This window comes from Eleutherodactylus coqui, unplaced genomic scaffold, assembly GCF_035609145.1.
Source record: "Eleutherodactylus coqui strain aEleCoq1 unplaced genomic scaffold, aEleCoq1.hap1 HAP1_SCAFFOLD_462, whole genome shotgun sequence".
Lineage (NCBI taxonomy): Eukaryota > Metazoa > Chordata > Amphibia > Anura > Eleutherodactylidae > Eleutherodactylus > Eleutherodactylus coqui.
In genome coordinates this window covers 58,266-76,588 of record NW_027102258.1, presented here as the reverse complement: position 1 = coordinate 76,588, position 18,323 = coordinate 58,266, and the positions used below count along the sequence as shown (strand labels likewise).

Here is an 18,323-nt window from a genome sequence, read left to right as displayed (position 1 = left end):
TAGTGCGAACGCACCTCCGAAAAGGAAAGAAACCTACTCACGGCCTTAAAGTCAACGGGACCTGGGATTCCCAGCCGGTCACCCATACTGGTACTTGCCAGGCCTCAAGCTGGCTGGCGGCCGCGATCTGACGAGTAGCAGGCACATTCAGCTTAGAATGCCCGTTGACAGCTTCTCCTCCTTTCCTATGGGCTTTCTGCAGTGCGAACGCACCTCCGAAAAGGAAAGAAACCTACTCACGGCCTTAAAAGTCAACGGGACCTGGGATTCCCAGCCGGTCACCCATACTGGTACTTGCCAGGCCTCAAGCTGGCTGGCGGCCGCGATCTGACGAGAGCAGGCACATTCAGCTTAGAATGCCCGTTGACAGCTCCTCCTCCTTTCCTATGGGCTTTCTGCAGTGCGAACGCACCTCCGAAACGGAAAGAAACCTACTCACGGCCTTAAAAGTCAACGGGACCTGGGATTCCCAGCCGGTCACCCATACTGGTACTTGCCAGGCCTCAAGCTGGCTGGCGGCCGCGATCTGACGAGAGCAGGCACATTCAGCTTAGAATGCCCGTTGACAGCTCTCCTCCTTTCCTATGGGCTTTCTGCAGTGCGAACGCACCTCCGAAAAGGAAAGAACCTACTCACGGCCTTAAAAGTCAACGGGACCTGGGATTCCCAGCCGGTCACCCATACTGGTACTTGCCAGGCCTCAAGCTGGCTGGCGGCCGCGATCTGACGAGAGCAGGCACATTCAGCTTAGAATGCCCGTTGACAGCTCCTCCTCCTTTCCTATGGGCTTTCTGCAGTGCGAACGCACCTCCGAAACGGAAAGAAACCTACTCACGGCCTTAAAAGTCAACGGACCTGGATTCCCAGCCGTCACCCATACTGGTACTTGCCAGGCCTCAAGCTGGCTGGCGGCCGCGATCTGACGAGAGCAGGCACATTCAGCTTAGAAATGCCCGTTGACAGCTCCTCCTCCTTTCCTATGGGCTTTCTGCAGTGCGAACGCACCTCCGAAAAGGAAAGAAACCTACTCACGGCCTTAAAAGTCAACGGGACCTGGGATTCCCAGCCGGTCACCCATACTGGTACTTGCCAGGCCTCAAGCTGGCTGGCGGCCTGCGATCTGACGAGAGCAGGCACATTCAGCTTAGAATGCCCGTTGACAGCTCCTCCTCCTTTCCTATGGGCTTTCTGCAGTGCGAACGCACCTCCGAAAAGGAAAGAAACCTACTCACGGCCTTAAAAGTCAACGGGACCTGGGATTCCCAGCCGGTCACCCATACTGGTACTTGCCAGGCCTCAAGCTGGCTGGCGGCTGCGATCTGACGAGAGCAGGCACATTCAGCTTAGAATGCCCGTTGACAGCTCCTCCTCCTTTCCTATGGGCTTTCTGCAGTGCGAACGCACCTCCGAAAAGGAAAGAAACCTACTCACGGCCTTAAAAGTCAACGGGACCTGGGATTCCCAGCCGGTCACCCATACTGGTACTTGCCAGGCCTCAAGCTGGCTGGCGGCCGCGATCTGACGAGAGCAGGCACATTCAGCTTAGAATGCCCGTTGACAGCTCCTCCTCCTTTCCTATGGGCTTTCTGCAGTGCGAACGCACCTCCGAAAAGGAAAGAAACCTACTCACGGCCTTAAAAGTCAACGGGACCTGGGATTCCCAGCCGGTCACCCATACTGGTACTTGCCAGGCCTCAAGCTGGCTGGCGGCCGCGATCTGACGAGAGCAGGCACATTCAGCTTAGAATGCCCGTTGACAGCTCCTCCTCCTTTCCTATGGCTTTCTGCAGTGCGAACGCACCTCCGAAACGGAAAGAAACCTACTCACGGCCTTAAAAGTCAACGGGACCTGGGATTCCCAGCCGGTCACCCCATACTGGTACTTGCCAGGCCTCAAGCTGGCTGGCGGCCGCGATCTGACGAGAGCAGGCACATTCAGCTTAGAATGCCCGTTGACAGCTCCTCCTCCTTTCCTATGGGCTTTCTGCAGTGCGAACGCACCTCCGAAAAGGAAAGAAACCTACTCACGGCCTTAAAAGTCAACGGGACCTGGGATTCCCAGCCGGTCACCCATACTGGTACTTGCCAGGCCTCAAGCTGGCTGGCGGCCGCGATCTGACGAGAGCAGGCACATTCAGCTTAGAATGCCCGTTGACAGCTCCTCCTCCTTTCCTATGGGCTTTCTGCAGTGCGAACGCACCTCCGAAACGGAAAGAAACCTACTCACGGCCTTAAAAGTCAACGGGACCTGGGATTCCCAGCCGGTCACCCATACTGGTACTTGCCAGGCCTCAAGCTGGCTGGCGGCCGCGATCTGACGAGAGCAGGCACATTCAGCTTAGAATGCCCGTTGACAGCTCCTCCTCCTTTCCTATGGGCTTTCTGCAGTGCGAACGCACCTCCGAAAAGGAAAGAAACCTACTCACGGCCTTAAAAGTCAACGGGACCTGGGATTCCCAGCCGGTCACCCATACTGGTACTTGCCAGGCCTCAAGCTGGCTGGCGGCCGCGATCTGACGAGAGCAGGCACATTCAGCTTAGAATGCCCGTTGACAGCTCCTCCTCCTTTCCTATGGGCTTTCTGCAGTGCGAACGCACCTCCGAAAAGGAAAGAAACCTACTCACGGCCTTAAAAGTCAACGGGACCTGGGATTCCCAGCCGGTCACCCATACTGGTACTTGCCAGGCCTCAAGCTGGCTGGCGGCCGCGATCTGACGAGAGCAGGCACATTCAGCTTAGAATGCCCGTTGACAGCTCCTCCTCCTTTCCTATGGGCTTTCTGCAGTGCGAACGCACCTCCGAAACGGAAAGAAACCTACTCACGGCCTTAAAAGTCAACGGGACCTGGGATTCCCAGCCGGTCACCCATACTGGTACTTGCCAGGCCTCAAGCTGGCTGGCGGCCGCGATCTGACGAGAGCAGGCACATTCAGCTTAGAATGCCCGTTGACAGCTCCTCCTCCTTTCCTATGGGCTTTCTGCAGTGCGAACGCACCTCCGAAAAGGAAAGAAACCTACTCACGGCCTTAAAAGTCAACGGGACCTGGGATTCCCAGCCGGTCACCCATACTGGTACTTGCCAGGCCTCAAGCTGGCTGGCGGCCGCGATCTGACGAGAGCAGGCACATTCAGCTTAGAATGCCCGTTGACAGCTCCTCCTCCTTTCCTATGGGCTTTCTGCAGTGCGAACGCACCTCCGAAAAGGAAAGAAACCTACTCACGGCCTTAAAAGTCAACGGGACCTGGGATTCCCAGCCGGTCACCCATACTGGTACTTGCCAGGCCTCAAGCTGGCTGGCGGCCGCGATCTGACGAGAGCAGGCACATTCAGCTTAGAATGCCCGTTGACAGCTCCTCCTCCTTTCCTATGGGCTTTCTGCAGTGCGAACGCACCTCCGAAAAGGAAAGAAACCTACTCACGGCCTTAAAAGTCAACGGGACCTGGGATTCCCAGCCGGTCACCCATACTGGTACTTGCCAGGCCTCAAGCTGGCTGGCGGCCGCGATCTGACGAGAGCAGGCACATTCAGCTTAGAATGCCCGTTGACAGCTCCTCCTCCTTTCCTATGGGCTTTCTGCAGTGCGAACGCACCTCCGAAAAGGAAAGAAACCTACTCACGGCCTTAAAAGTCAACGGGACCTGGGATTCCCAGCCGGTCACCCATACTGGTACTTGCCAGGCCTCAAGCTGGCTGGCGGCCGCGATCTGACGAGAGCAGGCACATTCAGCTTAGAATGCCCGTTGACAGCTCCTCCTCCTTTCCTATGGGCTTTCTGCAGTGCGAACGCACCTCCGAAAAGGAAAGAAACCTACTCACGGCCTTAAAAGTCAACGGGACCTGGGATTCCCAGCCGGTCACCCATACTGGTACTTGCCAGGCCTCAAGCTGGCTGGCGGCCGCGATCTGACGAGAGCAGGCACATTCAGCTTAGAATGCCCGTTGACAGCTCCTCCTCCTTTCCTATGGGCTTTCTGCAGTGCGAACGCACCTCCGAAACGGAAAGAAACCTACTCACGGCCTTAAAAGTCAACGGGACCTGGGATTCCCAGCCGGTCACCCATACTGGTACTTGCCAGGCCTCAAGCTGGCTGGCGGCCGCGATCTGACGAGAGCAGGCACATTCAGCTTAGAATGCCCGTTGACAGCTCCTCCTCCTTTCCTATGGGCTTTCTGCAGTGCGAACGCACCTCCGAAAAGGAAAGAAACCTACTCACGGCCTTAAAAGTCAACGGGACCTGGATTCCCAGCCGGTCACCCATACTGGTACTTGCCAGGCCTCAAGCTGGCTGGCGGCCGCGATCTGACGAGAGCAGGCACATTCAGCTTAGAATGCCCGTTGACAGCTCCTCCTCCTTTCCTATGGGCTTTCTGCAGTGCGAACGCACCTCCGAAAAGGAAAGAAACCTACTCACGGCCTTAAAAGTCAACGGGACCTGGGATTCCCAGCCGGTCACCCATACTGGTACTTGCCAGGCCTCAAGCTGGCTGGCGGCCGCGATCTGACGAGAGCAGGCACATTCAGCTTAGAATGCCCGTTGACAGCTCCTCCTCCTTTCCTATGGGCTTTCTGCAGTGCGAACGCACCTCCGAAAAGGAAAGAAACCTACTCACGGCCTTAAAAGTCAACGGGACCTGGGATTCCCAGCCGGTCACCCATACTGGTACTTGCCAGGCCTCAAGCTGGCTGGCGGCCGCGATCTGACGAGAGCAGGCTACATTCAGCTTAGAATGCCCGTTGACAGCTCCTCCTCCTTTCCTATGGGCTTTCTGCAGTGCGAACGCACCTCCGAAAAGGAAAGAAACCTACTCACGGCCTTAAAAGTCAACGGGACCTGGGATTCCCAGCCGGTCACCCATACTGGTACTTGCCAGGCCTCAAGCTGGCTGGCGGCCGCGATCTGACGAGAGCAGGCACATTCAGCTTAGAATGCCCGTTGACAGCTCCTCCTCCTTTCCTATGGGCTTTCTGCAGTGCGAACGCACCTCCGAAAAGGAAAGAAACCTACTCACGGCCTTAAAAGTCAACGGGACCTGGGATTCCAGCCGGTCACCCATACTGGTACTTGCCAGGCCTCAAGCTGGCTGGCGGCCGCGATCTGACGAGAGCAGGCACATTCAGCTTAGAATGCCCGTTGACAGCTCCTCCTCCTTTCCTATGGGCTTTCTGCAGTGCGAACGCACCTCCGAAAAGGAAAGAAACCTACTCACGGCCTTAAAAGTCAACGGGACCTGGGATTCCCAGCCGGTCACCCATACTGGTACTTGCCAGGCCTCAAGCTGGCTGGCGGCCGCGATCTGACGAGAGCAGGCACATTCAGCTTAGAATGCCCGTTGACAGCTCCTCCTCCTTTCCTATGGGCTTTCTGCAGTGCGAACGCACCTCCGAAAAGGAAAGAAACCTACTCACGGCCTTAAAAGTCAACGGGACCTGGGATTCCCAGCCGGTCACCCCATACTGGTACTTGCCAGGCCTCAAGCTGGCTGGCGGCCGCGATCTGACGAGAGCAGGCACATTCAGCTTAGAATGCCCGTTGACAGCTCCTCCTCCTTTCCTATGGGCTTTCTGCAGTGCGAACGCACCTCCGAAAAGGAAAGAAACCTACTCACGGCCTTAAAAGTCAACGGGACCTGGGATTCCCAGCCGGTCACCCATACTGGTACTTGCCAGGCCTCAAGCTGGCTGGCGGCCGCGATCTGACGAGAGCAGGCACATTCAGCTTAGAATGCCCGTTGACAGCTCCTCCTCCTTTCCTATGGGCTTTCTGCAGTGCGAACGCACCTCCGAAAAGGAAAGAAACCTACTCACGGCCTTAAAAGTCAACGGGACCTGGGATTCCCAGCCGGTCACCCATACTGGTACTTGCCAGGCCTCAAGCTGGCTGGCGGCCGCGATCTGACGAGAGCAGGCACATTCAGCTTAGAATGCCCGTTGAACAGCTCCTCCTCCTTTCCTATGGGCTTTCTGCAGTGCGAACGCACCTCCGAAAAGGAAAGAAACCTACTCACGGCCTTAAAAGTCAACGGGACCTGGGATTCCCAGCCGGTCACCCATACTGGTACTTGCCAGGCCTCAAGCTGGCTGGCGGCCGCGATCTGACGAGAGCAGGCACATTCAGCTTAGAATGCCCGTTGACAGCTCCTCCTCCTTTCCTATGGGCTTTCTGCAGTGCGAACGCACCTCCGAAAAGGAAAGAAACCTACTCACGGCCTTAAAAGTCAACGGGACCTGGGATTCCCAGCCGGTCACCCATACTGGTACTTGCCAGGCCTCAAGCTGGCTGGCGGCCGCGATCTGACGAGAGCAGGCACATTCAGCTTAGAATGCCCGTTGACAGCTCCTCCTCCTTTCCTATGGGCTTTCTGCAGTGCGAACGCACCTCCGAAAAGGAAAGAAACCTACTCACGGCCTTAAAAGTCAACGGGACCTGGGATTCCCAGCCGGTCACCCATACTGGTACTTGCCAGGCCTCAAGCTGGCTGGCGGCCGCGATCTGACGAGAGCAGGCACATTCAGCTTAGAATGCCCGTTGACAGCTCCTCCTCCTTTCCTATGGGCTTTCTGCAGTGCGAACGCACCTCCGAAAAGGAAAGAAACCTACTCACGGCCTTAAAAGTCAACGGGACCTGGGATTCCCAGCCGGTCACCCATACTGGTACTTGCCAGGCCTCAAGCTGGCTGGCGGCCGCGATCTGACGAGAGCAGGCACATTCAGCTTAGAATGCCCGTTGACAGCTCCTCCTCCTTTCCTATGGGCTTTCTGCAGTGCGAACGCACCTCCGAAAAGGAAAGAAACCTACTCACGGCCTTAAAAGTCAACGGGACCTGGGATTCCCAGCCGTCACCCATACTGGTACTTGCCAGGCCTCAAGCTGGCTGGCGGCCGCGATCTGACGAGAGCAGGCACATTCAGCTTAGAATGCCCGTTGACAGCTCCTCCTCCTTTCCTATGGGCTTTCTGCAGTGCGAACGCACCTCCGAAACGGAAAGAAACCTACTCACGGCCTTAAAAGTCAACGGGACCTGGGATTCCCAGCCGGTCACCCATACTGGTACTTGCCAGGCCTCAAGCTGGCTGGCGGCCGCGATCTGACGAGAGCAGGCACATTCAGCTTAGAATGCCCGTTGACAGCTCCTCCTCCTTTCCTATGGGCTTTCTGCAGTGCGAACGCACCTCCGAAAAGGAAAGAAACCTACTCACGGCCTTAAAAGTCAACGGGACCTGGGATTCCCAGCCGGTCACCCATACTGGTACTTGCCAGGCCTCAAGCTGGCTGGCGGCCGCGATCTGACGAGAGCAGGCACATTCAGCTTAGAATGCCCGTTGACAGCTCCTCCTCCTTTCCTATGGGCTTTCTGCAGTGCGAACGCACCTCCGAAACGGAAAGAAACCTACTCACGGCCTTAAAAGTCAACGGGACCTGGGATTCCCAGCCGGTCACCCATACTGGTACTTGCCAGGCCTCAAGCTGGCTGGCGGCCGCGATCTGACGAGAGCAGGCACATTCAGCTTAGAATGCCCGTTGACAGCTCCTCCTCCTTTCCTATGGGCTTTCTGCAGTGCGAACGCACCTCCGAAAAGGAAAGAAACCTACTCACGGCCTTAAAAGTCAACGGGACCTGGGATTCCCAGCCGGTCACCCATACTGGTACTTGCCAGGCCTCAAGCTGGCTGGCGGCCGCGATCTGACGAGAGCAGGCACATTCAGCTTAGAATGCCCGTTGACAGCTCCTCCTCCTTTCCTATGGGCTTTCTGCAGTGCGAACGCACCTCCGAAAAGGAAAGAAACCTACTCACGGCCTTAAAAGTCAACGGGACCTGGGATTCCCAGCCGGTCACCCATACTGGTACTTGCCAGGCCTCAAGCTGGCTGGCGGCCGCGATCTGACGAGAGCAGGCAAATTCAGCTTAGAATGCCCGTTGACAGCTCCTCCTCCTTTCCTATGGGCTTTCTGCAGTGCGAACGCACCTCCGAAAAGGAAAGAAACCTACTCACGGCCTTAAAAGTCAACGGGACCTGGGATTCCCAGCCGGTCACCCATACTGGTACTTGCCAGGCCTCAAGCTGGCTGGCGGCCGCGATCTGACGAGAGCAGGCACATTCAGCTTAGAATGCCCGTTGACAGCTCCTCCTCCTTTCCTATGGGCTTTCTGCAGTGCGAACGCACCTCCGAAAAGGTGAAACCTACTCACGGCCTTAAAAGTCAACGGGACCTGGGATTCCCAGCCGGTCACCCATACTGGTACTTGCCAGGCCTCAAGCTGGCTGGCGGCCGCGATCTGACGAGAGCGATCTGACGAGAGCAGGCACATTCAGCTTAGAATGCCCGTTGACAGCTCCTCCTCCTTTCCTATGGGCTTTCTGCAGTGCGAACGCACCTCCGAAACGGAAAGAAACCTACTCACGGCCTTAAAAGTCAACGGGACCTGGATTCCCAGCCGGTCACCCATACTGGTACTTGCCAGGCCTCAAGCTGGCTGGCGGCCGCGATCTGACGAGAGCAGGCACATTCAGCTTAGAATGCCCGTTGACAGCTCCTCCTCCTTTCCTATGGGCTTTCAGCAGTGCGAACGCACCTCCGAAACGGAAAGAAACCCACTCACGGCCTTAAAAGTCAACGGGACCTGGGATTCCCAGCCGGTCACCCATACTGGTACTTGCCAGGCCTCAAGCTGGCTGGCGGCCGCGATCTGACGAGAGCAGGCACATTCAGCTTAGAATGCCCGTTGACAGCTCCTCCTCCTTTCCTATGGGCTTTCTGCAGTGCGAACGCACCTCCGAAAAGGAAAGAAAACTACTCACGGCCTTAAAAGTCAACGGGACCTGGGATTCCCAGCCGGTCACCCATACTGGTACTTGCCAGGCCTCAAGCTGGCTGGCGGCCGCGATCTGACGAGAGCAGGCACATTCAGCTTAGAATGCCCGTTGACAGCTCCTCCTCCTTTCCTATGGGCTTTCTGCAGTGCGAACGCACCTCCGAAAAGGAAAGAAACCTACTCACGGCCTTAAAAGTCAACGGGACCTGGGATTCCCAGCCGGTCACCCATACTGGTACTTGCCAGGCCTCAAGCTGGCTGGCGGCCGCGATCTGACGAGAGCAGGCACATTCAGCTTAGAATGCCCGTTGACAGCTCCTCCTCCTTTCCTATGGGCTTTCTGCAGTGCGAACGCACCTCCGAAAAGGAAAGAAACCTACTCACGGCCTTAAAAGTCAACGGGACCTGGGATTCCCAGCCGGTCACCCATACTGGTACTTGCCAGGCCTCAAGCTGGCTGGCGGCCGCGGTCTGACGAGAGCAGGCACATTCAGCTTAGAATGCCCGTTGACAGCTCCTCCTCCTTTCCTATGGGCTTTCTGCAGTGCGAACGCACCTCCGAAACGGAAAGAAACCTACTCACGGCCTTAAAAGTCAACGGGACCTGGGATTCCCAGCCGGTCACCCATACTGGTACTTGCCAGGCCTCAAGCTGGCTGGCGGCCGCGATCTGACGAGAGCAGGCACATTCAGCTTAGAATGCCCGTTGACAGCTCCTCCTCCTTTCCTATGGGCTTTCTGCAGTGCGAACGCACCTCCGAAAAGGAAAGAAACCTACTCACGGCCTTAAAAGTCAACGGGACCTGGGATTCCCAGCCGGTCACCCATACTGGTACTTGCCAGGCCTCAAGCTGGCTGGCGGCCGCGATCTGACGAGAGCAGGCACATTCAGCTTAGAATGCCCGTTGACAGCTCCTCCTCCTTTCCTATGGGCTTTCTGCAGTGCGAACGCACCTCCGAAAAGGAAAGAAACCTACTCACGGCCTTAAAAGTCAACGGGACCTGGGATTCCCAGCCGGTCACCCATACTGGTACTTGCCAGGCCTCAAGCTGGCTGGCGGCCGCGATCTGACGAGAGCAGGCACATTCAGCTTAGAATGCCCATTGACAGCTTCTCCTCCTTTCCTATGGGCTTTCTGCAGTGCGAACGCACCTCCGAAAAGGAAAGAAACCTACTCACGGCCTTAAAAGTCAACGGGACCTGGGATTCCCAGCCGGTCACCCATACTGGTACTTGCCAGGCCTCAAGCTGGCTGGCGGCCGCGATCTGACGAGAGCAGGCACATTCAGCTTAGAATGCCCGTTGACAGCTCCTCCTCCTTTCCTATGGGCTTTCTGCAGTGCGAACGCACCTCCGAAACGGAAAGAAACCTACTCACGGCCTTAAAAGTCAACGGGACCTGGGATTCCCAGCCGGTCACCCATACTGGTACTTGCCAGGCCTCAAGCTGGCTGGCGGCCGCGATCTGACGAGAGCAGGCACATTCAGCTTAGAATGCCCGTTGACAGCTCCTCCTCCTTTCCTATGGGCTTTCTGCAGTGCGAACGCACCTCCGAAAAGGAAAGAAACCTACTCACGGCCTTAAAAGTCAACGGGACCTGGGATTCCCAGCCGGTCACCCATACTGGTACTTGCCAGGCCTCAAGCTGGCTGGCGGCTGCGATCTGACGAGAGCAGGCACATTCAGATTAGAATGCCCGTTGACAGCTCCTCCTCCTTTCCTATGGGCTTTCTGCAGTGCGAACGCACCTCCGAAAAGGAAAGAAACCTACTCACGGCCTTAAAAGTCAACGGGACCTGGGATTCCCAGCCGGTCACCCATACTGGTACTTGCCAGGCCTCAAGCTGGCTGGCGGCTGCGATCTGACGAGAGCAGGCACATTCAGCTTAGAATGCCGTTGACAGCTCCTCCTCCTTTCCTATGGGCTTTCTGCAGTGCGAACGCACCTCCGAAAAGGAAAGAAACCTACTCACGGCCTTAAAAGTCAACGGGACCTGGGATTCCCAGCCGGTCACCCATACTGGTACTTGCCAGGCCTCAAGCTGGCTGGCGGCCGCGATCTGACGAGAGCAGGCACATTCAGCTTAGAATGCCCGTTGACAGCTCCTCCTCCTTTCCTATGGGCTTTCTGCAGTGCGAACGCACCTCCGAAAAGGAAAGAAACCTACTCACGGCCTTAAAAGTCAACGGGACCTGGGATTCCCAGCCGGTCACCCATACTGGTACTTGCCAGGCCTCAAGCTGGCTGGCGGCCGCGATCTGACGAGAGCAGGCACATTCAGCTTAGAATGCCCGTTGACAGCTCCTCCTCCTTTCCTATGGGCTTTCTGCAGTGCGAACGCACCTCCGAAACGGAAAGAAACCTACTCACGGCCTTAAAAGTCAACGGGACCTGGGATTCCCAGCCGGTCACCCATACTGGTACTTGCCAGGCCTCAAGCTGGCTGGCGGCCGCAATCTGACGAGAGCAGGCACATTCAGCTTAGAATGCCCGTTGACAGCTCCTCCTCCTTTCCTATGGGCTTTCTGCAGTGCGAACGCACCTCCGAAAAGGAAAGAAACCTACTCACGGCCTTAAAAGTCAACGGGACCTGGGATTCCCAGCCGGTCACCCATACTGGTACTGGCCAGGCCTCAAGCTGGCTGGCGGCCGCGATCTGACGAGAGCAGGCACATTCAGCTTAGAATGCCCGTTGACAGCTCCTCCTCCTTTGCTATGGGCTTTCTGCAGTGCGAACGCACCTCCGAAACGGAAAGGAACCTACTCACGGCCTTAAAAGTCAACGGGACCTGGGATTCCCAGCCGGTCACCCATACTGGTACTTGCCAGGCCTCAAGCTGCCTGGCGGCCGCGATCTGACGAGAGCAGGCACATTCAGCTTAGAATGCCCGTTGACAGCTCCGCCTCCTTTCCTATGGGCTTTCTGCAGTGCGAACGCACCTCCGAAAAGGAAAGAAACCTACTCACGGCCTTAAAAGTCAACGGGACCTGGGATTCCCAGCCGGTCACCCATACTGGTACTTGCCAGGCCTCAAGCTGGCTGGCGGCCGCGATCTGACGAGAGCAGGCACATTCAGCTTAGAATGCCCGTTGACAGCTTCTCCTCCTTTCCTATGGGCTTTCTGCAGTGCGAACGCACCTCCGAAAAGGAAAGAAACCTACTCACGGCCTTAAAAGTCAACGGGACCTGGGATTCCCAGCCGGTCACCCATACTGGTACTTGCCAGGCCTCAAGCTGGCTGGCGGCCGCGATCTGACGAGAGCAGGCACATTCAGCTTAGAATGCCCGTTGACAGCTCCTCCTCCTTTCCTATGGGCTTTCTGCAGTGCGAACGCACCTCCGAAACGGAAAGAAACCTACTCACGGCCTTAAAAGTCAACGGGACCTGGGATTCCCAGCCGGTCACCCATACTGGTACTTGCCAGGCCTCAAGCTGGCTGGCGGCCGCGATCTGACGAGAGCAGGCACATTCAGCTTAGAATGCCCGTTGACAGCTCGTCCTCCTTTCCTATGGGCTTTCTGCAGTGCGAACGCACCTCCGAAAAGGAAAGAAACCTACTCACGGCCTTAAAAGTCAACGGGACCTGGGATTCCCAGCCGGTCACCCATACTGGTACTTGCCAGGCCTCAAGCGGCTGGCGGCCGCGATCTGACGAGAGCAGGCACATTCAGCTTAGAATGCCCGTTGACAGCTCCTCCTCCTTTCCTATGGGCTTTCTGCAGTGCGAACGCACCTCCGAAAAGGAAAGAAACCTACTCACGGCCTTAAAAGTCAACGGGACCTGGGATTCCCAGCCGGTCACCCATACTGGTACTTGCCAGGCCTCAAGCTGGCTGGCGGCCGCGATCTGACAAGAGCAGGCACATTCAGCTTAGAATGCCCGTTGACAGCTCCTCCTCCTTTCCTATGGGCTTTCTGCAGTGCGAACGCACCTCCGAAAAGGAAAGAAACCTACTCACGGCCTTAAAAGTCAACGGGACCTGGGATTCCCAGCCGGTCACCCATACTGGTACTTGCCAGGCCTCAAGCTGGCTGGCGGCCGCGATCTGACGAGAGCAGGCACATTCAGCTTAGAATGCCCGTTGACAGCTCCTCCTCCTTTCCTATGGGCTTTCTGCAGTGCGAACGCACCTCCGAAACGGAAAGAAACCTACTCACGGCCTTAAAAGTCAACGGGACCTGGGATTCCCAGCCGGTCACCCATACTGGTACTTGCCAGACCTCAAGCTGGCTGGCGGCCGCGATCTGACGAGAGCAGGCACATTCAGCTTAGAATGCCCGTTGACAGCTCCTCCTCCTTTCCTATGGGCTTTCTGCAGTGCGAACGCACCTCCGAAAAGGAAAGAAACCTACTCACGGCCTTAAAAGTCAACGGGACCTGGGATTCCCAGCCGGTCACCCATACTGGTACTTGCCAGGCCTCAAGCTGGCTGGCGGCCGCGATCTGACGAGAGCAGGCACATTCAGCTTAGAATGCCCGTTGACAGCTCCTCCTCCTTTCCTATGGGCTTTCTGCAGTGCGAACGCACCTCCGAAACGGAAAGAAACCTACTCACGGCCTTAAAAGTCAACGGGACCTGGGATTCCCAGCCGGTCACCCATACTGGTACTTGCCAGGCCTCAAGCTGGCTGGCGGCCGCGATCTGACGAGAGCAGGCACATTCAGCCTAGAATGCCCGTTGACAGCTCCTCCTCCTTTCCTATGGGCTTTCTGCAGTGCGAACGCACCTCCGAAAAGGAAAGAAACCTACTCACGGCCTTAAAAGTCAACGGGACCTGGGATTCCAGCCGGTCACCCATACTGGTACTTGCCAGGCCTCAAGCTGGCTGGCGGCCGCGATCTGACGAGAGCAGGCAAATTCAGCTTAGAATGCCCGTTGACAGCTCCTCCTCCTTTCCTATGGGCTTTCTGCAGTGCGAACGCACCTCCGAAAAGGAAAGAAACCTACTCACGGCCTTAAAAGTCAATGGGACCTGGGATTCCCAGCCGGTCACCCATACTGTTACTTGCCAGGCCTCAAGCTGGCTGGCGGCCGCGATCTGACGAGAGCAGGCACATTCAGCTTAGAATGCCCGTTGACAGCTCCTCCTCCTTTCCTATGGGCTTTCTGCAGTGCGAACGCACCTCCGAAAAGGAAAGAAACCTACTCACGGCCTTAAAAGTCAACGGGACCTGGGATTCCCAGCCGGTCACCCATACTGGTACTTGCCAGGCCTCAAGCTGGCTGGCGGCCGCGATCTGACGAGAGCAGGCACATTCAGCTTAGAATGCCCGTTGACAGCTTCTCCTCCTTTCCTATGGGCTTTCTGCAGTGCGAACGCACCTCCGAAAAGGAAAGAAACCTACTCACGGCCTTAAAAGTCAACGGGACCTGGGATTCCCAGCCGGTCACCCATACTGGTACTTGCCAGGCCTCAAGCTGGCTGGCGGCCGCGATCTGACGAGAGCAGGCACATTCAGCTTAGAATGCCCGTTGACAGCTCCTCCTCCTTTCCTATGGGCTTTCTGCAGTGCGAACGCACCTCCGAAACGGAAAGAAACCTACTCACGGCCTTAAAAGTCAACGGGACCTGGGATTCCCAGCCGGTCACCCATACTGGTACTTGCCAGGCCTCAAGCTGGCTGGCGGCCGCGATCTGACGAGAGCAGGCACATTCAGCTTAGAATGCCCGTTGACAGCTCCTCCTCCTTTCCTATGGGCTTTCTGCAGTGCGAACGCACCTCCGAAAAGGAAAGAAACCTACTCACGGCCTTAAAAGTCAACGGGACCTGGGATTCCCAGCCGGTCACCCATACTGGTACTGGCCAGGCCTCAAGCTGGCTGGCGGCCGCGATCTGACGAGAGCAGGCACATTCAGCTTAGAATGCCCGTTGACAGCTCCTCCTCCTTTGCTATGGGCTTTCTGCAGTGCGAACGCACCTCCGAAACGGAAAGGAACCTACTCACGGCCTTAAAAGTCAACGGGACCTGGGATTCCCAGCCGGTCACCCATACTGGTACTTGCCAGGCCTCAAGCTGCCTGGCGGCCGCGATCTGACGAGAGCAGGCACATTCAGCTTAGAATGCCCGTTGACAGCTCCGCCTCCTTTCCTATGGGCTTTCTGCAGTGCGAACGCACCTCCGAAAAGGAAAGAAACCTACTCACGGCCTTAAAAGTCAACGGGACCTGGGATTCCCAGCCGGTCACCCATACTGGTACTTGCCAGGCCTCAAGCTGGCTGGCGGCCGCGATCTGACGAGAGCAGGCACATTCAGCTTAGAATGCCCGTTGACAGCTCCTCCTCCTTTCCTATGGGCTTTCTGCAGTGCGAACGCACCTCCGAAAAGGAAAGAAACCTACTCACGGCCTTAAAAGTCAACGGGACCTGGGATTCCCAGCCGGTCACCCATACTGGTACTTGCCAGGCCTCAAGCTGGCTGGCGGCCGCGGTCTGACGAGAGCAGGCACATTCAGCTTAGAATGCCCGTTGACAGCTCCTCCTCCTTTCCTATGGGCTTTCTGCAGTGCGAACGCACCTCCGAAACGGAAAGAAACCTACTCACGGCCTTAAAAGTCAACGGGACCTGGGATTCCCAGCCGGTCACCCATACGGGTACTTGCCAGGCCTCAAGCTGGCTGGCGGCCGCGATCTGACGAGAGCAGGCACATTCAGCTTAGAATGCCCGTTGACAGCTCCTCCTCCTTTCCTATGGGCTTTCTGCAGTGCGAACGCACCTCCGAAAAGGAAAGAAACCTACTCACGGCCTTAAAAGTCAACAGGACCTGGGATTCCCAGCCGGTCACCCATACTGGTACTTGCCAGGCCTCAAGCTGGCTGGCGGCTGCGATCTGACGAGAGCAGGCACATTCAGCTTAGAATGCCCGTTGACAGCTCCCCCTCCTTTCCTATGGGCTTTCTGCAGTGCGAACGCACCTCCGAAAAGGAAAGAAACCTACTCACGGCCTTAAAAGTCAACGGGACCTGGGATTCCCAGCCGGTCACCCATACTGGTACTTGCCAGGCCTCAAGCTGGCTGGCGGCCGCGATCTGACGAGAGCAGGCACATTCAGCTTAGAATGCCCGTTGACAGCTCCTCCTCCTTTCCTATGGGCTTTCTGCAGTGCGAACGCACCTCCGAAAAGGAAAGAAACCTACTCACGGCCTTAAAAGTCAACGGGACCTGGGATTCCCAGCCGGTCACCCATACTGGTACTTGCCAGGCCTCAAGCTGGCTGGCGGCCGCGATCTGACGAGAGCAGGCACATTCAGCTTAGAATGCCCGTTGACAGCTTCTCCTCCTTTCCTATGGGCTTTCTGCAGTGCGAACGCACCTCCGAAAAGGAAAGAAACCTACTCACGGCCTTAAAAGTCAACGGGACCTGGGATTCCCAGCCGTTCACCCATACTGGTACTTGCCAGGCCTCAAGCTGGCTGGCGGCCGCGATCTGACGAGAGCAGGCACATTCAGCTTAGAATGCCCGTTGACAGCTCCTCCTCCTTTCCTATGGGCTTTCTGCAGTGCGAACGCACCTCCGAAACGGAAAGAAACCTACTCACGGCCTTAAAAGTCAACGGGACCTGGGATTCCCAGCCGGTCACCCATACTGGTACTTGCCAGGCCTCAAGCTGGCTGGCGGCCGCGATCTGACGAGAGCAGGCACATTCAGCTTAGAATGCCCGTTGACAGCTCCTCCTCCTTTCCTATGGGCTTTCTGCAGTGCGAACGCACCTCCGAAACGGAAATAAACCTACTCACGGCCTTAAAAGTCAACGGGACCTGGGATTCCCAGCCGGTCACCCATACTGGTACTTGCCAGGCCTCAAGCTGGCTGGCGGCCGCGATCTGACGAGAGCAGGCACATTCAGCTTAGAATGCCCGTTGACAGCTCCTCCTCCTTTCCTATGGGCTTTCTGCAGTGCGAACGCACCTCCGAAACGGAAAGAAACCTACTCACGGCCTTAAAAGTCAACGGGAGCTGGGATTCCCAGCCGGTCACCCATACTGGTACTTGCCAGGCCTCAAGCTGGCTGGCGGCCGCGATCTGACGAGAGCAGGCAAATTCAGCTTAGAATGCCCGTTGACAGCTCCTCCTCCTTTCCTATGGGCTTTCTGCAGTGCGAACGCACCTCCGAAAAGGAAAGAAACCTACTCACGGCCTTAAAAGTCAACGGGACCTGGGATTCCCAGCCGGTCACCCATACTGGTACTTGCCAGGCCTCAAGCTGGCTGGCGGCCGCGATCTGACGAGAGCAGGCACATTCAGCTTAGAATGCCCGTTGACAGCTCCTCCTCCTTTCCTATGGGCTTTCTGCAGTGCGAACGCACCTCCGAAAAGGAAAGAAACCTACTCACGGCCTTAAAAGTCAACGGGACCTGGGATTCCCAGCCGGTCACCCATACTGGTACTTGCCAGGCCTCAAGCTGGCTGGCGGCCGCGATCTGACGAGAGCGATCTGACGAGAGCAGGCACATTCAGCTTAGAATGCCCGTTGACAGCTCCTCCTCCTTTCCTATGGGCTTTCTGCAGTGCGAACGCACCTCCGAAACGGAAAGAAACCTACTCACGGCCTTAAAAGTCAACGGGACCTGGGATTCCCAGCCGGTCACCCATACTGGTACTTGCCAGGCCTCAAGCTGGCTGGCGGCCGCGATCTGACGAGAGCAGGCACATTCAGCTTAGAATGCCCGTTGACAGCTCCTCCTCCTTTCCTATGGGCTTTCTGCAGTGCGAACGCACCTCCGAAACGGAAAGAAACCCACTCACGGCCTTAAAAGTCAACGGGACCTGGGATTCCCAGCCGGTCACCCATACTGGTACTTGCCAGGCCTCAAGCTGGCTGGCGGCCGCGATCTGACGAGAGCAGGCACATTCAGCTTAGAATGCCCGTTGACAGCTCCTCCTCCTTTCCTATGGGCTTTCTGCAGTGCGAACGCACCTCCGAAAAGGAAAGAAAACTACTCACGGCCTTAAAAGTCAACGGGACCTGGGATTCCCAGCCGGTCACCCATACTGGTACTTGCCAGGCCTCAAGCTGGCTGGCGGCCGCGATCTGACGAGAGCAGGCACATTCAGCTTAGAATGCCCGTTGACAGCTCCTCCTCCTTTCCTATGGGCTTTCTGCAGTGCGAACGCACCTCCGAAAAGGAAAGAAACCTACTCACGGCCTTAAAAGTCAACGGGACCTGGGATTCCCAGCCGGTCACCCATACTGGTACTTGCCAGGCCTCAAGCTGGCTGGCGGCCGCGATCTGACGAGAGCAGGCACATTCAGCTTAGAATGCCCGTTGACAGCTCCTCCTCCTTTCCTATGGGCTTTCTGCAGTGCGAACGCACCTCCGAAAAGGAAAGAAACCTACTCACGACCTTAAAAGTCAACGGGACCTGGGATTCCCAGCTGGTCACCCATACTGGTACTTGCCAGGCCTCAAGCTGGCTGGCGGCCGCGGTCTGACGAGAGCAGGCACATTCAGCTTAGAATGCCCGTTGACAGCTCCTCCTCCTTTCCTATGGGCTT

General features: G+C 56.8%; 83 pseudogenes; all 83 read right to left on the bottom strand.

The window, feature by feature from the left end:
* Nucleotides 1–249: 249 nt before the first annotated feature.
* On the bottom strand, nt 250–368 carry LOC136601376 (5S ribosomal RNA; annotated as a pseudogene).
* Nucleotides 369–448: 80 nt separating this feature from the next.
* On the bottom strand, nt 449–567 carry LOC136601375 (5S ribosomal RNA; annotated as a pseudogene).
* Nucleotides 568–645: 78 nt separating this feature from the next.
* On the bottom strand, nt 646–764 carry LOC136601374 (5S ribosomal RNA; annotated as a pseudogene).
* A 277-nt stretch (nt 765–1,041) lies between these two features.
* LOC136601476 (5S ribosomal RNA) lies at nt 1,042–1,161 on the bottom strand (annotated as a pseudogene).
* An 80-nt stretch (nt 1,162–1,241) lies between these two features.
* LOC136601312 (5S ribosomal RNA) lies at nt 1,242–1,360 on the bottom strand (annotated as a pseudogene).
* Nucleotides 1,361–1,440: 80 nt separating this feature from the next.
* Nucleotides 1,441–1,559, bottom strand: LOC136601372 (5S ribosomal RNA; annotated as a pseudogene).
* An 80-nt stretch (nt 1,560–1,639) lies between these two features.
* LOC136601371 (5S ribosomal RNA) lies at nt 1,640–1,758 on the bottom strand (annotated as a pseudogene).
* A 79-nt stretch (nt 1,759–1,837) lies between these two features.
* On the bottom strand, nt 1,838–1,957 carry LOC136601541 (5S ribosomal RNA; annotated as a pseudogene).
* An 80-nt stretch (nt 1,958–2,037) lies between these two features.
* LOC136601369 (5S ribosomal RNA) lies at nt 2,038–2,156 on the bottom strand (annotated as a pseudogene).
* An 80-nt stretch (nt 2,157–2,236) lies between these two features.
* On the bottom strand, nt 2,237–2,355 carry LOC136601368 (5S ribosomal RNA; annotated as a pseudogene).
* An 80-nt stretch (nt 2,356–2,435) lies between these two features.
* Nucleotides 2,436–2,554, bottom strand: LOC136601367 (5S ribosomal RNA; annotated as a pseudogene).
* Nucleotides 2,555–2,634: 80 nt separating this feature from the next.
* On the bottom strand, nt 2,635–2,753 carry LOC136601366 (5S ribosomal RNA; annotated as a pseudogene).
* Nucleotides 2,754–2,833: 80 nt separating this feature from the next.
* On the bottom strand, nt 2,834–2,952 carry LOC136601365 (5S ribosomal RNA; annotated as a pseudogene).
* An 80-nt stretch (nt 2,953–3,032) lies between these two features.
* LOC136601364 (5S ribosomal RNA) lies at nt 3,033–3,151 on the bottom strand (annotated as a pseudogene).
* Nucleotides 3,152–3,231: 80 nt separating this feature from the next.
* Nucleotides 3,232–3,350, bottom strand: LOC136601363 (5S ribosomal RNA; annotated as a pseudogene).
* An 80-nt stretch (nt 3,351–3,430) lies between these two features.
* On the bottom strand, nt 3,431–3,549 carry LOC136601362 (5S ribosomal RNA; annotated as a pseudogene).
* An 80-nt stretch (nt 3,550–3,629) lies between these two features.
* Nucleotides 3,630–3,748, bottom strand: LOC136601360 (5S ribosomal RNA; annotated as a pseudogene).
* Nucleotides 3,749–3,828: 80 nt separating this feature from the next.
* On the bottom strand, nt 3,829–3,947 carry LOC136601358 (5S ribosomal RNA; annotated as a pseudogene).
* Nucleotides 3,948–4,027: 80 nt separating this feature from the next.
* On the bottom strand, nt 4,028–4,146 carry LOC136601357 (5S ribosomal RNA; annotated as a pseudogene).
* Nucleotides 4,147–4,226: 80 nt separating this feature from the next.
* On the bottom strand, nt 4,227–4,344 carry LOC136601395 (5S ribosomal RNA; annotated as a pseudogene).
* An 80-nt stretch (nt 4,345–4,424) lies between these two features.
* On the bottom strand, nt 4,425–4,543 carry LOC136601356 (5S ribosomal RNA; annotated as a pseudogene).
* Nucleotides 4,544–4,623: 80 nt separating this feature from the next.
* On the bottom strand, nt 4,624–4,743 carry LOC136601487 (5S ribosomal RNA; annotated as a pseudogene).
* An 80-nt stretch (nt 4,744–4,823) lies between these two features.
* LOC136601355 (5S ribosomal RNA) lies at nt 4,824–4,942 on the bottom strand (annotated as a pseudogene).
* A 278-nt stretch (nt 4,943–5,220) lies between these two features.
* On the bottom strand, nt 5,221–5,339 carry LOC136601354 (5S ribosomal RNA; annotated as a pseudogene).
* An 80-nt stretch (nt 5,340–5,419) lies between these two features.
* Nucleotides 5,420–5,539, bottom strand: LOC136601540 (5S ribosomal RNA; annotated as a pseudogene).
* Nucleotides 5,540–5,619: 80 nt separating this feature from the next.
* LOC136601353 (5S ribosomal RNA) lies at nt 5,620–5,738 on the bottom strand (annotated as a pseudogene).
* An 80-nt stretch (nt 5,739–5,818) lies between these two features.
* On the bottom strand, nt 5,819–5,937 carry LOC136601451 (5S ribosomal RNA; annotated as a pseudogene).
* An 81-nt stretch (nt 5,938–6,018) lies between these two features.
* LOC136601352 (5S ribosomal RNA) lies at nt 6,019–6,137 on the bottom strand (annotated as a pseudogene).
* An 80-nt stretch (nt 6,138–6,217) lies between these two features.
* Nucleotides 6,218–6,336, bottom strand: LOC136601351 (5S ribosomal RNA; annotated as a pseudogene).
* Nucleotides 6,337–6,416: 80 nt separating this feature from the next.
* LOC136601350 (5S ribosomal RNA) lies at nt 6,417–6,535 on the bottom strand (annotated as a pseudogene).
* Nucleotides 6,536–6,615: 80 nt separating this feature from the next.
* LOC136601347 (5S ribosomal RNA) lies at nt 6,616–6,734 on the bottom strand (annotated as a pseudogene).
* Nucleotides 6,735–7,012: 278 nt separating this feature from the next.
* Nucleotides 7,013–7,131, bottom strand: LOC136601346 (5S ribosomal RNA; annotated as a pseudogene).
* Nucleotides 7,132–7,211: 80 nt separating this feature from the next.
* Nucleotides 7,212–7,330, bottom strand: LOC136601345 (5S ribosomal RNA; annotated as a pseudogene).
* Nucleotides 7,331–7,410: 80 nt separating this feature from the next.
* LOC136601344 (5S ribosomal RNA) lies at nt 7,411–7,529 on the bottom strand (annotated as a pseudogene).
* An 80-nt stretch (nt 7,530–7,609) lies between these two features.
* On the bottom strand, nt 7,610–7,728 carry LOC136601343 (5S ribosomal RNA; annotated as a pseudogene).
* An 80-nt stretch (nt 7,729–7,808) lies between these two features.
* On the bottom strand, nt 7,809–7,927 carry LOC136601462 (5S ribosomal RNA; annotated as a pseudogene).
* An 80-nt stretch (nt 7,928–8,007) lies between these two features.
* On the bottom strand, nt 8,008–8,126 carry LOC136601342 (5S ribosomal RNA; annotated as a pseudogene).
* Nucleotides 8,127–8,417: 291 nt separating this feature from the next.
* LOC136601394 (5S ribosomal RNA) lies at nt 8,418–8,535 on the bottom strand (annotated as a pseudogene).
* Nucleotides 8,536–8,615: 80 nt separating this feature from the next.
* Nucleotides 8,616–8,734, bottom strand: LOC136601341 (5S ribosomal RNA; annotated as a pseudogene).
* An 80-nt stretch (nt 8,735–8,814) lies between these two features.
* LOC136601340 (5S ribosomal RNA) lies at nt 8,815–8,933 on the bottom strand (annotated as a pseudogene).
* An 80-nt stretch (nt 8,934–9,013) lies between these two features.
* Nucleotides 9,014–9,132, bottom strand: LOC136601339 (5S ribosomal RNA; annotated as a pseudogene).
* An 80-nt stretch (nt 9,133–9,212) lies between these two features.
* On the bottom strand, nt 9,213–9,331 carry LOC136601424 (5S ribosomal RNA; annotated as a pseudogene).
* Nucleotides 9,332–9,411: 80 nt separating this feature from the next.
* On the bottom strand, nt 9,412–9,530 carry LOC136601338 (5S ribosomal RNA; annotated as a pseudogene).
* An 80-nt stretch (nt 9,531–9,610) lies between these two features.
* Nucleotides 9,611–9,729, bottom strand: LOC136601335 (5S ribosomal RNA; annotated as a pseudogene).
* An 80-nt stretch (nt 9,730–9,809) lies between these two features.
* On the bottom strand, nt 9,810–9,928 carry LOC136601429 (5S ribosomal RNA; annotated as a pseudogene).
* An 80-nt stretch (nt 9,929–10,008) lies between these two features.
* On the bottom strand, nt 10,009–10,127 carry LOC136601334 (5S ribosomal RNA; annotated as a pseudogene).
* An 80-nt stretch (nt 10,128–10,207) lies between these two features.
* LOC136601333 (5S ribosomal RNA) lies at nt 10,208–10,326 on the bottom strand (annotated as a pseudogene).
* An 80-nt stretch (nt 10,327–10,406) lies between these two features.
* LOC136601428 (5S ribosomal RNA) lies at nt 10,407–10,525 on the bottom strand (annotated as a pseudogene).
* Nucleotides 10,526–10,605: 80 nt separating this feature from the next.
* LOC136601539 (5S ribosomal RNA) lies at nt 10,606–10,723 on the bottom strand (annotated as a pseudogene).
* An 80-nt stretch (nt 10,724–10,803) lies between these two features.
* LOC136601332 (5S ribosomal RNA) lies at nt 10,804–10,922 on the bottom strand (annotated as a pseudogene).
* An 80-nt stretch (nt 10,923–11,002) lies between these two features.
* On the bottom strand, nt 11,003–11,121 carry LOC136601331 (5S ribosomal RNA; annotated as a pseudogene).
* Nucleotides 11,122–11,201: 80 nt separating this feature from the next.
* On the bottom strand, nt 11,202–11,320 carry LOC136601482 (5S ribosomal RNA; annotated as a pseudogene).
* An 80-nt stretch (nt 11,321–11,400) lies between these two features.
* Nucleotides 11,401–11,519, bottom strand: LOC136601404 (5S ribosomal RNA; annotated as a pseudogene).
* An 80-nt stretch (nt 11,520–11,599) lies between these two features.
* LOC136601178 (5S ribosomal RNA) lies at nt 11,600–11,718 on the bottom strand (annotated as a pseudogene).
* An 80-nt stretch (nt 11,719–11,798) lies between these two features.
* On the bottom strand, nt 11,799–11,917 carry LOC136601330 (5S ribosomal RNA; annotated as a pseudogene).
* Nucleotides 11,918–11,997: 80 nt separating this feature from the next.
* LOC136601329 (5S ribosomal RNA) lies at nt 11,998–12,116 on the bottom strand (annotated as a pseudogene).
* Nucleotides 12,117–12,196: 80 nt separating this feature from the next.
* Nucleotides 12,197–12,315, bottom strand: LOC136601328 (5S ribosomal RNA; annotated as a pseudogene).
* An 80-nt stretch (nt 12,316–12,395) lies between these two features.
* Nucleotides 12,396–12,513, bottom strand: LOC136601512 (5S ribosomal RNA; annotated as a pseudogene).
* An 80-nt stretch (nt 12,514–12,593) lies between these two features.
* Nucleotides 12,594–12,712, bottom strand: LOC136601499 (5S ribosomal RNA; annotated as a pseudogene).
* Nucleotides 12,713–12,792: 80 nt separating this feature from the next.
* Nucleotides 12,793–12,911, bottom strand: LOC136601327 (5S ribosomal RNA; annotated as a pseudogene).
* An 80-nt stretch (nt 12,912–12,991) lies between these two features.
* LOC136601474 (5S ribosomal RNA) lies at nt 12,992–13,110 on the bottom strand (annotated as a pseudogene).
* An 80-nt stretch (nt 13,111–13,190) lies between these two features.
* On the bottom strand, nt 13,191–13,309 carry LOC136601325 (5S ribosomal RNA; annotated as a pseudogene).
* Nucleotides 13,310–13,389: 80 nt separating this feature from the next.
* On the bottom strand, nt 13,390–13,508 carry LOC136601439 (5S ribosomal RNA; annotated as a pseudogene).
* A 477-nt stretch (nt 13,509–13,985) lies between these two features.
* Nucleotides 13,986–14,104, bottom strand: LOC136601323 (5S ribosomal RNA; annotated as a pseudogene).
* An 80-nt stretch (nt 14,105–14,184) lies between these two features.
* Nucleotides 14,185–14,303, bottom strand: LOC136601322 (5S ribosomal RNA; annotated as a pseudogene).
* Nucleotides 14,304–14,383: 80 nt separating this feature from the next.
* LOC136601321 (5S ribosomal RNA) lies at nt 14,384–14,502 on the bottom strand (annotated as a pseudogene).
* An 80-nt stretch (nt 14,503–14,582) lies between these two features.
* Nucleotides 14,583–14,701, bottom strand: LOC136601402 (5S ribosomal RNA; annotated as a pseudogene).
* Nucleotides 14,702–14,781: 80 nt separating this feature from the next.
* LOC136601553 (5S ribosomal RNA) lies at nt 14,782–14,900 on the bottom strand (annotated as a pseudogene).
* An 80-nt stretch (nt 14,901–14,980) lies between these two features.
* Nucleotides 14,981–15,099, bottom strand: LOC136601320 (5S ribosomal RNA; annotated as a pseudogene).
* Nucleotides 15,100–15,179: 80 nt separating this feature from the next.
* LOC136601423 (5S ribosomal RNA) lies at nt 15,180–15,298 on the bottom strand (annotated as a pseudogene).
* An 80-nt stretch (nt 15,299–15,378) lies between these two features.
* LOC136601440 (5S ribosomal RNA) lies at nt 15,379–15,497 on the bottom strand (annotated as a pseudogene).
* An 80-nt stretch (nt 15,498–15,577) lies between these two features.
* On the bottom strand, nt 15,578–15,696 carry LOC136601324 (5S ribosomal RNA; annotated as a pseudogene).
* An 80-nt stretch (nt 15,697–15,776) lies between these two features.
* Nucleotides 15,777–15,895, bottom strand: LOC136601319 (5S ribosomal RNA; annotated as a pseudogene).
* An 80-nt stretch (nt 15,896–15,975) lies between these two features.
* Nucleotides 15,976–16,094, bottom strand: LOC136601318 (5S ribosomal RNA; annotated as a pseudogene).
* An 80-nt stretch (nt 16,095–16,174) lies between these two features.
* LOC136601534 (5S ribosomal RNA) lies at nt 16,175–16,293 on the bottom strand (annotated as a pseudogene).
* Nucleotides 16,294–16,373: 80 nt separating this feature from the next.
* LOC136601317 (5S ribosomal RNA) lies at nt 16,374–16,492 on the bottom strand (annotated as a pseudogene).
* An 80-nt stretch (nt 16,493–16,572) lies between these two features.
* On the bottom strand, nt 16,573–16,691 carry LOC136601316 (5S ribosomal RNA; annotated as a pseudogene).
* A 279-nt stretch (nt 16,692–16,970) lies between these two features.
* On the bottom strand, nt 16,971–17,089 carry LOC136601314 (5S ribosomal RNA; annotated as a pseudogene).
* A 293-nt stretch (nt 17,090–17,382) lies between these two features.
* LOC136601313 (5S ribosomal RNA) lies at nt 17,383–17,501 on the bottom strand (annotated as a pseudogene).
* Nucleotides 17,502–17,581: 80 nt separating this feature from the next.
* On the bottom strand, nt 17,582–17,700 carry LOC136601311 (5S ribosomal RNA; annotated as a pseudogene).
* Nucleotides 17,701–17,780: 80 nt separating this feature from the next.
* LOC136601310 (5S ribosomal RNA) lies at nt 17,781–17,899 on the bottom strand (annotated as a pseudogene).
* An 80-nt stretch (nt 17,900–17,979) lies between these two features.
* On the bottom strand, nt 17,980–18,098 carry LOC136601309 (5S ribosomal RNA; annotated as a pseudogene).
* An 80-nt stretch (nt 18,099–18,178) lies between these two features.
* On the bottom strand, nt 18,179–18,297 carry LOC136601406 (5S ribosomal RNA; annotated as a pseudogene).
* Between the last annotated feature and the right edge of the window lie 26 nt (nt 18,298–18,323).